This window comes from Odocoileus virginianus, chromosome 5 (genome assembly GCF_023699985.2).
Source record: "Odocoileus virginianus isolate 20LAN1187 ecotype Illinois chromosome 5, Ovbor_1.2, whole genome shotgun sequence".
Classification (NCBI taxonomy): domain Eukaryota; kingdom Metazoa; phylum Chordata; class Mammalia; order Artiodactyla; family Cervidae; genus Odocoileus; species Odocoileus virginianus.
Window position 1 is genome coordinate 89,233,372 of NC_069678.1, and position 9,674 is coordinate 89,243,045.

Consider the following 9,674-nt stretch of genomic DNA (forward strand, 5'->3'; position numbering starts at 1 on the left):
CCACTAGAGGAGTGACCCCTCCAAGACCAGTACTAGAACTGGGAGGCAAAACACACAAGATAACTATGCCCTCAATGTCAAGGCCTCCCTTCCCTTTGACCTTGGTCATCTCACCCTACCCAGAACCCTCCTGCTCCAAGTTCTGAAGACCTAGGCCCAATACAATAGCAGCACAGAGCTGGACCTGTCCCCATTTAACCCTTCACCTGCCCTATCTGAAACGCTTATGAATTCCACCTCCCACTGCACTGCCCTACTCCTCTGTCTTATCTAACCCCAGAATGTGTAGGTTGGAGTGGACACAGATCACTCAGCATCCCTCTGCTTAGGCCTGATGACAAGCCCCACCAAGCAGTACAATCAAGGAGGCCGAGGTGAACTTGCTAGGCTCTGCCCACCCGCACCCCACCCACCTACCCCACCCCTGCTGTGTCCTTTTCAAGCTTCAGTCTCCTTGCCTGCAGAGAGGAGAGGCTAAGATCCACCTCCGGAGGTTGTCATAGGGATTCGATGACATTGTAGCTGCCTTGCACTGCTACATCTCATCATTTTCTCCTGGAGGGAAAGTAACAAATGACTGGAACCCTCCCCAAATATTCCAAGAGTCAGAGTAGCCCAGGAACAGAGAAATCAAAGATGGCCAAATACTCACCTTTGTTCAACTTCAAAGAGCTGGGTTCTTGTCTCAAATCCAAAACATCTGGAAGGATACATGATCCCATCACCCTTCCACCACTTCCCCAATTAGGCCCAAGATTCCACAGTCTGGAGGAGGGAAATGGGGGAGGGACGGCCAGACGGAAAGAGAGTCACATGTGGAGGGATCCCCCGGTTGCAGTGCTAGCCAGCTCCAGGGACTGGACCCTAGTCTCCACCTGCACAAAGCTGGTACAGACCTGGGGACATGTGCCACACTTGGACATCCTTCTCAGCACCTCCATAAAGACATCTTCCTTAGCAGCCAGGTGATGCCCCCTGGCCATCTTGCATGAGTGAAGAGCCATTTGTAGCCTGAGAGCTCCCCAGCCCACGTGGCTGAGTTCTCTTTCACTGAATCAAGAAATCAGAGCTCTGTCTTGAATACTGAGAGGGAGGGTGGTGGTGTGTTGAGTCACCTCCCCACCTCCAACCAAGTGAGACTGGACTAGAGGTTTCCCTCTGAGTAGTGGAAAAATCCCTCTCCACTGTTTTATTCATCACCGTCATCAGTATTGTTGTGGTGGCTGTCATTTCTGCTTCCCAGGCGGTCATCAGGAAGCCCTGGTGTCTTGGAGCTGATAGGCCAGGGTGGGTCTGGAGCAGGTTCTGGTTAGGCTCCTTTTGGGCCTCTAGGTCTGGGGAAGTCCCATCCCAGATAGCTAGACCCTCAGTGTCGAGGGCTCCCTTCCCTTTAACTCTGATCATTTCACCCTGCCCAGGACACAGAGTTCTGAGGCCCCTCGAGCTGGCTTTCACTTCCTATAGGTCCCTACCATCCTCCAGGTCAGGGACACACCCTCCCTCCTGATATCTCCCATGGCAAGGGCCTCCGATCACTCATGTCCAGAATCAGGGACAAGCTTCAAGGCCCTTCTGCCACCTTAATTTGAACAGGTGATCTTGGACCATTCACAAACCTTAGCTTCTCTCCGATGCAGTGTGAATGCCCATTTTGACTGCCTCATGTAAGAATGAAAGAAAAAGCTCCCATGAAAGCACGTGTTAAGTGTGAGGCATCAGGCTCACTATCTGGGAGGGTCCTTCTCTGCTCTTCTGTCAGTTCCCCTTCTCTCACATCTGCCCAGCCCCCAGGTCCAGCTGGAATGCGCGTGGAGCAGGAAGAGGTGAGGGACCAGGCACTCCTGGGACTGCAGTTTGCCATTCCAAGAAGCAGGCCGGGGCCAGGGCATGCAGCTCCCCCCGGGGCCTTGATGGCACTTCCTTGGGAAACAGAAGCTGAGTGTTTAAGAAGCATCTGTCATTATGGAAACAAAGTTGCCAGGCCATTTTTTCTTTTACTATTTTTACTGCGGTTTCATTATCTTATGCAAATGAGGCCGCTGATGAAGCCTTTCTGCAGGGTGGCCCATGCTGGGACCAGCTCCACCGAAGGGATTTATTGCCTGCCTCAGCCTCCAGACTAGATCTGGGATGAGGAGGCCCTATGGAGGTGGCTTCCGAAGCAGCTGCCCCGCCCCGGAACACACGACTTCCTGCCAGACAAGCCCCCAGGTCCTGCCTCTGTCCTAGGAGAGCCCTGGTCCTTTATTGCCAAAGACCGAAGTGTCAGCTCAGCCTGGCCCAGGCCTCTGTCCCCATTTCCTCAATAGCTGGGGCTCCTTGAGTTGCCAGTACCCAGCAGGATGCAAGGGAAATGATGGGAAGCAACTGGGGCTCCAACCATCTAGGCCCTCTGGGAACAGCATATAATAAGCAACTCAGTTTCCCATTCAATGGGGAGAGAGCTGGGCGATGTACACACCCACCTGATCTAGGCTGGTCCCCGGAGGCTGGCCATCACACACGTTTCTGGCACACCCTAGGTGCAGGTGGGCTCTGGGGTAGGATAAAGTCTCAGGGAAAGCAATGCAGGTGGTGGCCGCTGATAATTGGGTAGTTTGTGCAGATGTGGTAAGGGCAGGAGATATGTGTAAGACAGTGACAGCATCTGCTACGACCCCATTTTAGAGATGAAAGCCCCAAGGCTCAAAGAAGCCAAATAACTTGCCCACACTCCAGGGCTGTCTGCATCCCCAGCTCAAGGATCCCATGGTGGCTTACTATCTCCTGACTCCTTGCCCCTCCCTCACACATTTTCTCCCAGCTTGAGGTGTGCTGGGCAAGCTCATGTTCTTCCCAGTGAGTCCAGAGGCTCCAGGATGTGGGGAGACTTTCCCCTGAGAGTGCCCTCTTCTGTCCAGTCCCTCTGGCCCCAAACTTTCCCTTTTAGTGTACCATAAGGACCAGCTTCCCCTCCTTCTGCCTAATTTAGTCTTGGAAATTCTCTCAAGTCTAATAAGGCATGTTCAGGCACAAGAGCAGGTCAAGCCTTCAATAAGAGCCTTCTGAACTATGTGGGCACTTCCCTGTATGAGGTGGTCTAACTCAGTCCACATTTCCCAAGAGCTGGGCATCGATGAAATGACGTGAAAAGTTAGAAGTTTCTCGGCCCCACTCACCTGAAGTGGGTATGGAGGGAATAAGGTCACCGCAGTTTCCGTAACCCAAATGCCACTGGCTCTGTGCCCTCTTGCATTACCTTGACTTCCAGTCCACCACAAAATCTAAGGTAAAGGTGCCCCCTGCACTCAGAATCACCCTCTCATCTGAGGACCAGAGGTGAAGAGCTCTTAGTGCTCAGCTCTTTCTTTTCCAGGAGAAGCTGTCATTCTAATAAAATAATAATAACAACAACAATAATAATAATACATTCTAGCTACCTGAGCGACAACTCCAGACCCAGGACAGCGTTCAGCACTTTGCATATCTCATCTTACAGAATTCTCACCATAACTCTATGAGCTAGGAGTTATTGTCCCCATCTTACAGATGTGGAAACTGAGGCTAAGAGCAGTAGGATAACTCACCCACAATTACCCACTCAATATTAGAATGAGGCTTTTCAGCTGGGACCTCCACATCAAAGATTTGATAAATGCGTGAATGACTAAATGACTGAGTGAATCAGAAAGCAGTCAATAATCAATGTTGTTTAGAGACACTGGGGAACTTTCCTGCTTATAGAAAAAAAATCCAAAATCGATAGGGCCAAAAATGAGAATTACTAATTACAGCCGCTCACAGGAACGACCTACCATTTATGCCTAATTGCAGTGCAGTCCAATAACAATTATGCACATCAATAAATGTGTCAGATTAACTTGGGTGTAAGCTTTATTTGATTGCAACACTAAAGTTGGTAGTGGCTCAGACCTGGGAGGCTGTGGCCCATCCTTGGGAGCCCATGGTCCCTTCTGGAAGCAAGGTTGGTGATAGAGGGGAAGTGGGAGGTGGGGGCAGAGAGGAACAGATCTCTTCTCTGCCATGGCAGGTCTGTTCTGGCAAGCTCAGGAAAAATAGTTTGGCAGGGGGTCTTTGCGGGGCATACAACATCACAAAGCCTCCCCTCCCTCCCTCAATGCCAAAGGCAGCTTCCTAATTAGAACATCCATAACCCTCAGCATCTGCTCCAAGAGAATTCAGCTGCGCTAAGATGGAGAAGTCCATTAACTTTATTGCAAAAACGTCGGACGTGCTTTTAGACAGAGGATCACTGCCAAGTGAGATAAACCACCAGGACCTGCCACGGGGACAGGCCAGAACTTCCTGAAGGCCCCAGTTGGGTACCCCTGACTGCCTCCTCTCCCTAGCCAATGCCCTGGCTGGGACCATGGCCTCCTGGGAGGCTGGAGCTGGGGAAACTGAATTTCAAATGCAGGTGCAGTCTGAGCGCGCTGGGTTTCCCCGTGCAATTCACAGCCTGCTGGATGGCAGCGCCAGAACTGGCACCACCTAACTCCCAGAATGCACCAGGAGCCCACTCCACAGTCGGGCCCCTCATTCCTGCATCAGCAGGAGTTGGATTTGCTGGTGTCCCTGGGAGCAGTGGAGCAAGGTGGCTAAGAATGGGCTTTGGAATTAGATATTCCTGGGGCTGAATCTCGACTTTGCCACTTAGGAGTCGCTGTGTGACCTTGCAACAGTGGCTTAATGTCCTGAGACTCCATAATCACCTCTCGGAGGGTGAAACGAGATGATGCGGGGAACCTTCAACTCGGTGCCTGTCATGCAGCAAGGGCTCTGCAAACAAGAGTACATCTGCCAGGTCTGCAGTGTGGAAATGCAGAGGAAACCAAAACCCTGAAAATATGTCAGGGAAGGGAGTAAACACCAGGCTGGAGTCAGACGGTCCTGGGGTCCAATCCCAGCTCTGCCCTACGCTTTGTTATCCCAGACCCTCAGTTTCCTCATCTGTAAAATGGGATTGATGGTCCCTGTCCTCCTTTCCCCGAAGGAGAATTAGGAAGATGTGAAAGTACTTTGAGGCCGCTAAAGGGATATTTAAAAATGTTACTTTATTGCTCTGTTACTCTGGTTGTCAACCTAATGTCTAGTGCTCCCCCCAGACACACCAGGCCTGAGGCTGGCTGCTTCCCAGCCTGGAATTCATCTCTGCCTCAGCACCCCACACCACAGCCCTCCTGCCTCGTCCTGGGCTGCACGGTTCTCCACAGGGAACAACCACAGACCTCCCAGGCTTTGCAAACGTCTCGCCAAGTAGGCCTCCTGGGTGTCCTTTCTCAGATTCCGATCCTTCTTAATATGAATAATTAGCAGAAACAATCCAAGGGGGAGGCAGCAGCCATAGCAATCGACCCCCGTGATTTCCGAGCCGCGGGGAGAGCCCAATTTTGCTCCAATCCGGATGCTGTAAATTCCCATCAAGCTAAGAAAATATAGTGCAATTTAGAAACACTGATACGGCAATAAAACACAGATCTCCGGCAAATGGAATTCGGCAACATCTAAAAATGGAGCCATACATTACTCCTCCTGCAAACTCCCTCTGGGGACACGCTGCTGGGAGAAGTTGGGGGAGTTTTAGGTCTAAGTTGATCTTTCCTTTCTGGATGAAGGCAGGACCACCCATGGCTGGATCCCAGGCAACGCTCTCAGGCAGGCCTCCTCCGTGGGTCCAGAAGGATCCCAGGAGAGTTCCCCAGCCAGAGGCCCTGTGGCCTGGCCCCTATCATCCAGGGGCCACTGGCAGAAGCATTTCTGAAAAGGTGGGAGGGGAAGGAGGGAGAGAAACTTATGGCCGTTTAGTCCTCACATGTGGCCTTCAAGGGAAATGTGATCGTTCTTATTTATCAGATGAAGATCCTGACATTTGGAAGTAAAGAGACATGTTCAAGGTCATTCAGGGACAAGTGGTAAAAGCTGGATTTGAACCCACATCTGTCAGCCTCTTTCTCTTCTACGTACCACCCCATTAAGCTCAGGACTCAGTTCATGACTCTACAAAAGCCGGAATGGAGCCAAACATCACTGCTCACTGCCTTCTGGGAGTGTGGATAGGAACACAGTCCACAAATGTGCTCATCACTCTGCTTCCTGGTGTTATTAGCCCCACTCTATAGCTACTGAGTGCACGCACACGCCCATACCATGAGACGCAGAAAGAGGTGTGCTGACACCGTCCTCTGTCTCCTAAACAGGTCAGGGAGACCTGAGTTGCCTTGGGAAGGATTGATGGATAGAGGGCAGACTCATAGACCCTAGTACACCCAGTATCTTCACTTCTCCCCGTTAGGGGTTCAGGGGCTCAGCACACTGTCCTCTCTAGCCAGGCCAGCCTCCTCACCAAACCCATTCCATCTCACCCTCAGTGATACTCATGCATACATGCATGCACACGTGTGTGCGTGCACACACACACACCATTCATTCTCACCTCCACACTGGTCCCCATAAGACTGTGAGCTCCATGGGAGCAGAGTGGGCTTGTTGTCCTTGACTAACTCCACTCAGGAATTCTACCAATACCTGGGTCTCTTTGGAGACAGCTTTCAAATGCTCCCCTGGGTCCTATTACACCCTGGTGCCTAGATCCCAATAAGGGCATAAAGACTATGGTGGCCTTTCTGGAATTTGTGTGTTAAGAATCCCAGCTCTGGAATCAGACAGACCTGGGCTTGCCTTCCAGCTCTGCCACCTACCAGCTGTGTGATAACTTATGGAAATTACTTAGTCCTTCTTAGCCTCAGTTTCCTCACCTGTAAAATACAGTTAATAATAGGCCCTGCCTGGAAGTAGGGCAGCAAAGATTTCATGAGATTATACATGCAAAGCATTTACCACAATACTTGACCCATAAGTGGATAAGAAACTGCAATTAATCAGGCTAGCCTAGGTTGCTGCTAAGTCACTTCAGTCATGTCCAACTCTGTGCGACCCCATAGACGGAAGCCCACCAGGCTCCCCCTTCCCACTATGACAAACATCCCCACATCCTCATGGTTTAATATAGTTCTGTTTCTCTGTGGATCTGGCAACCCCCTGGGACAATTGTCATCCACTGTTAAAATTGGTGGTCCAGGCTGCTTCTGGAGAGGCAGAAGACTTCTATGTTGGAGAAGACTCTTGAGAGTCCCTTGGACTGCAAGGAAATCTAGCCAGTCCATCCTAAAGGAGATCAGTCCTGGGTGTTCATTGGAAGGACTGATATTGAAGCTGAAACTCCAATACTTTGGCCACCTCATGCGAAGAGCTGACTCATTTGAAAAGACCCTAATGCTGGGAAAGATTAAAGGCAGGAGGAGAAGGGGATGACAGAGGATGAGATGGTTGGATGGCATCACCGACTCAATGGACATGGGTTTAGGTAGACTCCAGGAGTTGGTGATGGACAGGGAGGCCTGGCGTGCTGCAGTTCATGGGGTCGCAAAGAGTTGGACACAACTGAGTGACTGAACTGAACTGAGGCTGCTTCTATCATGTGACTCCAGCATCTCAACAGGAGACCTTCTCTGTAATCACCTCAACAAAGAAATAAATGGACTGAAGCATCACATGCGTGCTTTTTACAGCCTGTGCCCAGAAGAATGGTATGATGTCCACTCACATTTCATAGATGAGAACAGCCCTGGTGGTTCAGATGGTGAAGAGTCTACCTGCAATGTGGGAGACCCAGGTTCAATCCCTGGGTCAGGAAGATCCCCTGAAGAAGGGAACAGCCACCCACTGCACTATTTTTGCCTGGAGAATTCCATGGACATAGGAACCTGGCAGGCTACAGTCCATGGGATCACAAAGAGTCAGACACAACACTTTCATCCTTTTCATGTTTCACAGACTAGAACAGTCAGACCTAGCCTCAGCCTAACTGCCATCAGCAGTTGGAGTGTGTCTCCCACGTACCCCAGATGGAGAAAAGAACTGGATACCAGTGAGTCCCAGCAACTTCTTCCATCATTATTAATTGTAATTCTTCCTTTTCTGCATCTGTATCCAAGTTTGTTTTCCTAGACCCAGAGCCAGCTCTGCTCCCCAAGATTTTCTTCTTCCCCCTGTTCATTTCTGTCATGTGTGCTGCAGGCCACCCTGTGCCCCTCTAGCTAAAGGCCAGCCCTGGCCCAGAGGAGGTGATTCCTGCAGAGGAAGGGCTATTTCTGAAGCCCTCCCTGACCCTCTCTCCGGCCCCTCTTCCACTGACTGAAGAGCCCTCGTCAATTTGTTGACAACCCCGAATCAGGCCTCCAGCATCTGATTACGGCAGTGCCTCTGACTGTCAGGGATAAATGTCTGTTGTCTTTAGGAAGATCTATGTGGATGGAGGTGTCAGCAGAGACAGTGGTGGCGGAACCAGTTCCCTCCCTAGTGAGATGTCGTTTGTGGGCAAGTCAGATATTTCCAGTTCCAGGCAGAACTAGGGCCTCTGAAGAGAGGGGAGGTAGGATGGCTGGCAGATATGTGAGGCTGCCTGGAGTGAAGGGCAGGGCACCAGAAGCCAGAAGTGAACAGATCATGTGTGAAGTGGCATCAGCAGCCCAGAGGGGAAGCCACTTAAAAGAAGCTAAGCTTCTGGGCTGCAGGAGACCACGAAGATCCCCCAAGTGGAATCCAGCAGGCCTGACAAACAGGGACCAGAACACAATGCCGGTATGGTCTCTGGAAATGAGATCTGACTCCTGGTCCTATCAGACCAGACAGCTGTGCGCCCTTGGAATAATTGCTTGGCCTCTCTCTGTCTCCTCAGTAAATAAGCGCTCAAAAGCCCAGCCTTGTGAGCATCTCATAAAAATGCAATGAGATGGATGCGATGTGTTCAGCATAGGGCTTGGCCCATGGCAAGACCTCCATCGGGGGCGAGTGGAAGCTCAGTGAGAGGGAAACAGAGCCCCATTCTGGAGATGCTGGGCCACTGTAGCATGTTCTTCACCCAGACTGCCTTCGTCTGGACGGTGCACCCATTCCTCTGTGAGTGTTGGCTGCTAATGGCTCCCAGCTGTCCCCTTCTCAGGTACCTCCTTACCACTGAGGTTAGGTTTCCCATTTCCTGGTACCTGGGGCAGCTCACAGCCTAAGACCTGCAGTGTGGATGTACAAAAGACATCCTTGTTTCCTTAAGATGGGACTGACTCCACGTGCTCCAGAGCTCAGCAGCAGGACCAGCATGAAGCTAGACTCCTGCTGAGACCATGAGTTTGCCCTTATCTTATCCTGCTGCTCTCCGGAGAGCATCTTCTCAACACGTTATGGGTTCTCAAGTCCCCATCTCAAGCTCTGCTTTCAGAGAATCTGACCAAGACAGACATCAAATGGAAGGCCAAAAAATGAGATCTAAGGTAGTCTCAGGTGGCCTAGAGCTGATCATGACCCAGGTCTGACCCCAGCTGAGCAGACAGACTGGGCTCCTGCACAGACACTGAGTTATGTGGCCTCTGGTGAACTTTGATCCCTTGCCTGGGGGCGCTGGCCCAGAACTGGTGTGCATGTGGTCAGGGCATTTAGGTTGAGCTTTAGGGAGATGGGGAGGCAAAGCAGGGAAGAAGAGTGAACTCCCAGCCCTTCCGATTTCTCTATTTATTGCCTCATTCATGGACGCCTTATCCCTATGTACTTAAACAGGATTTGAGGAGCTTAAAACTAAATGCACTTAAAAGGGAATGATCGTAAAAGCAAAACAGCACAAA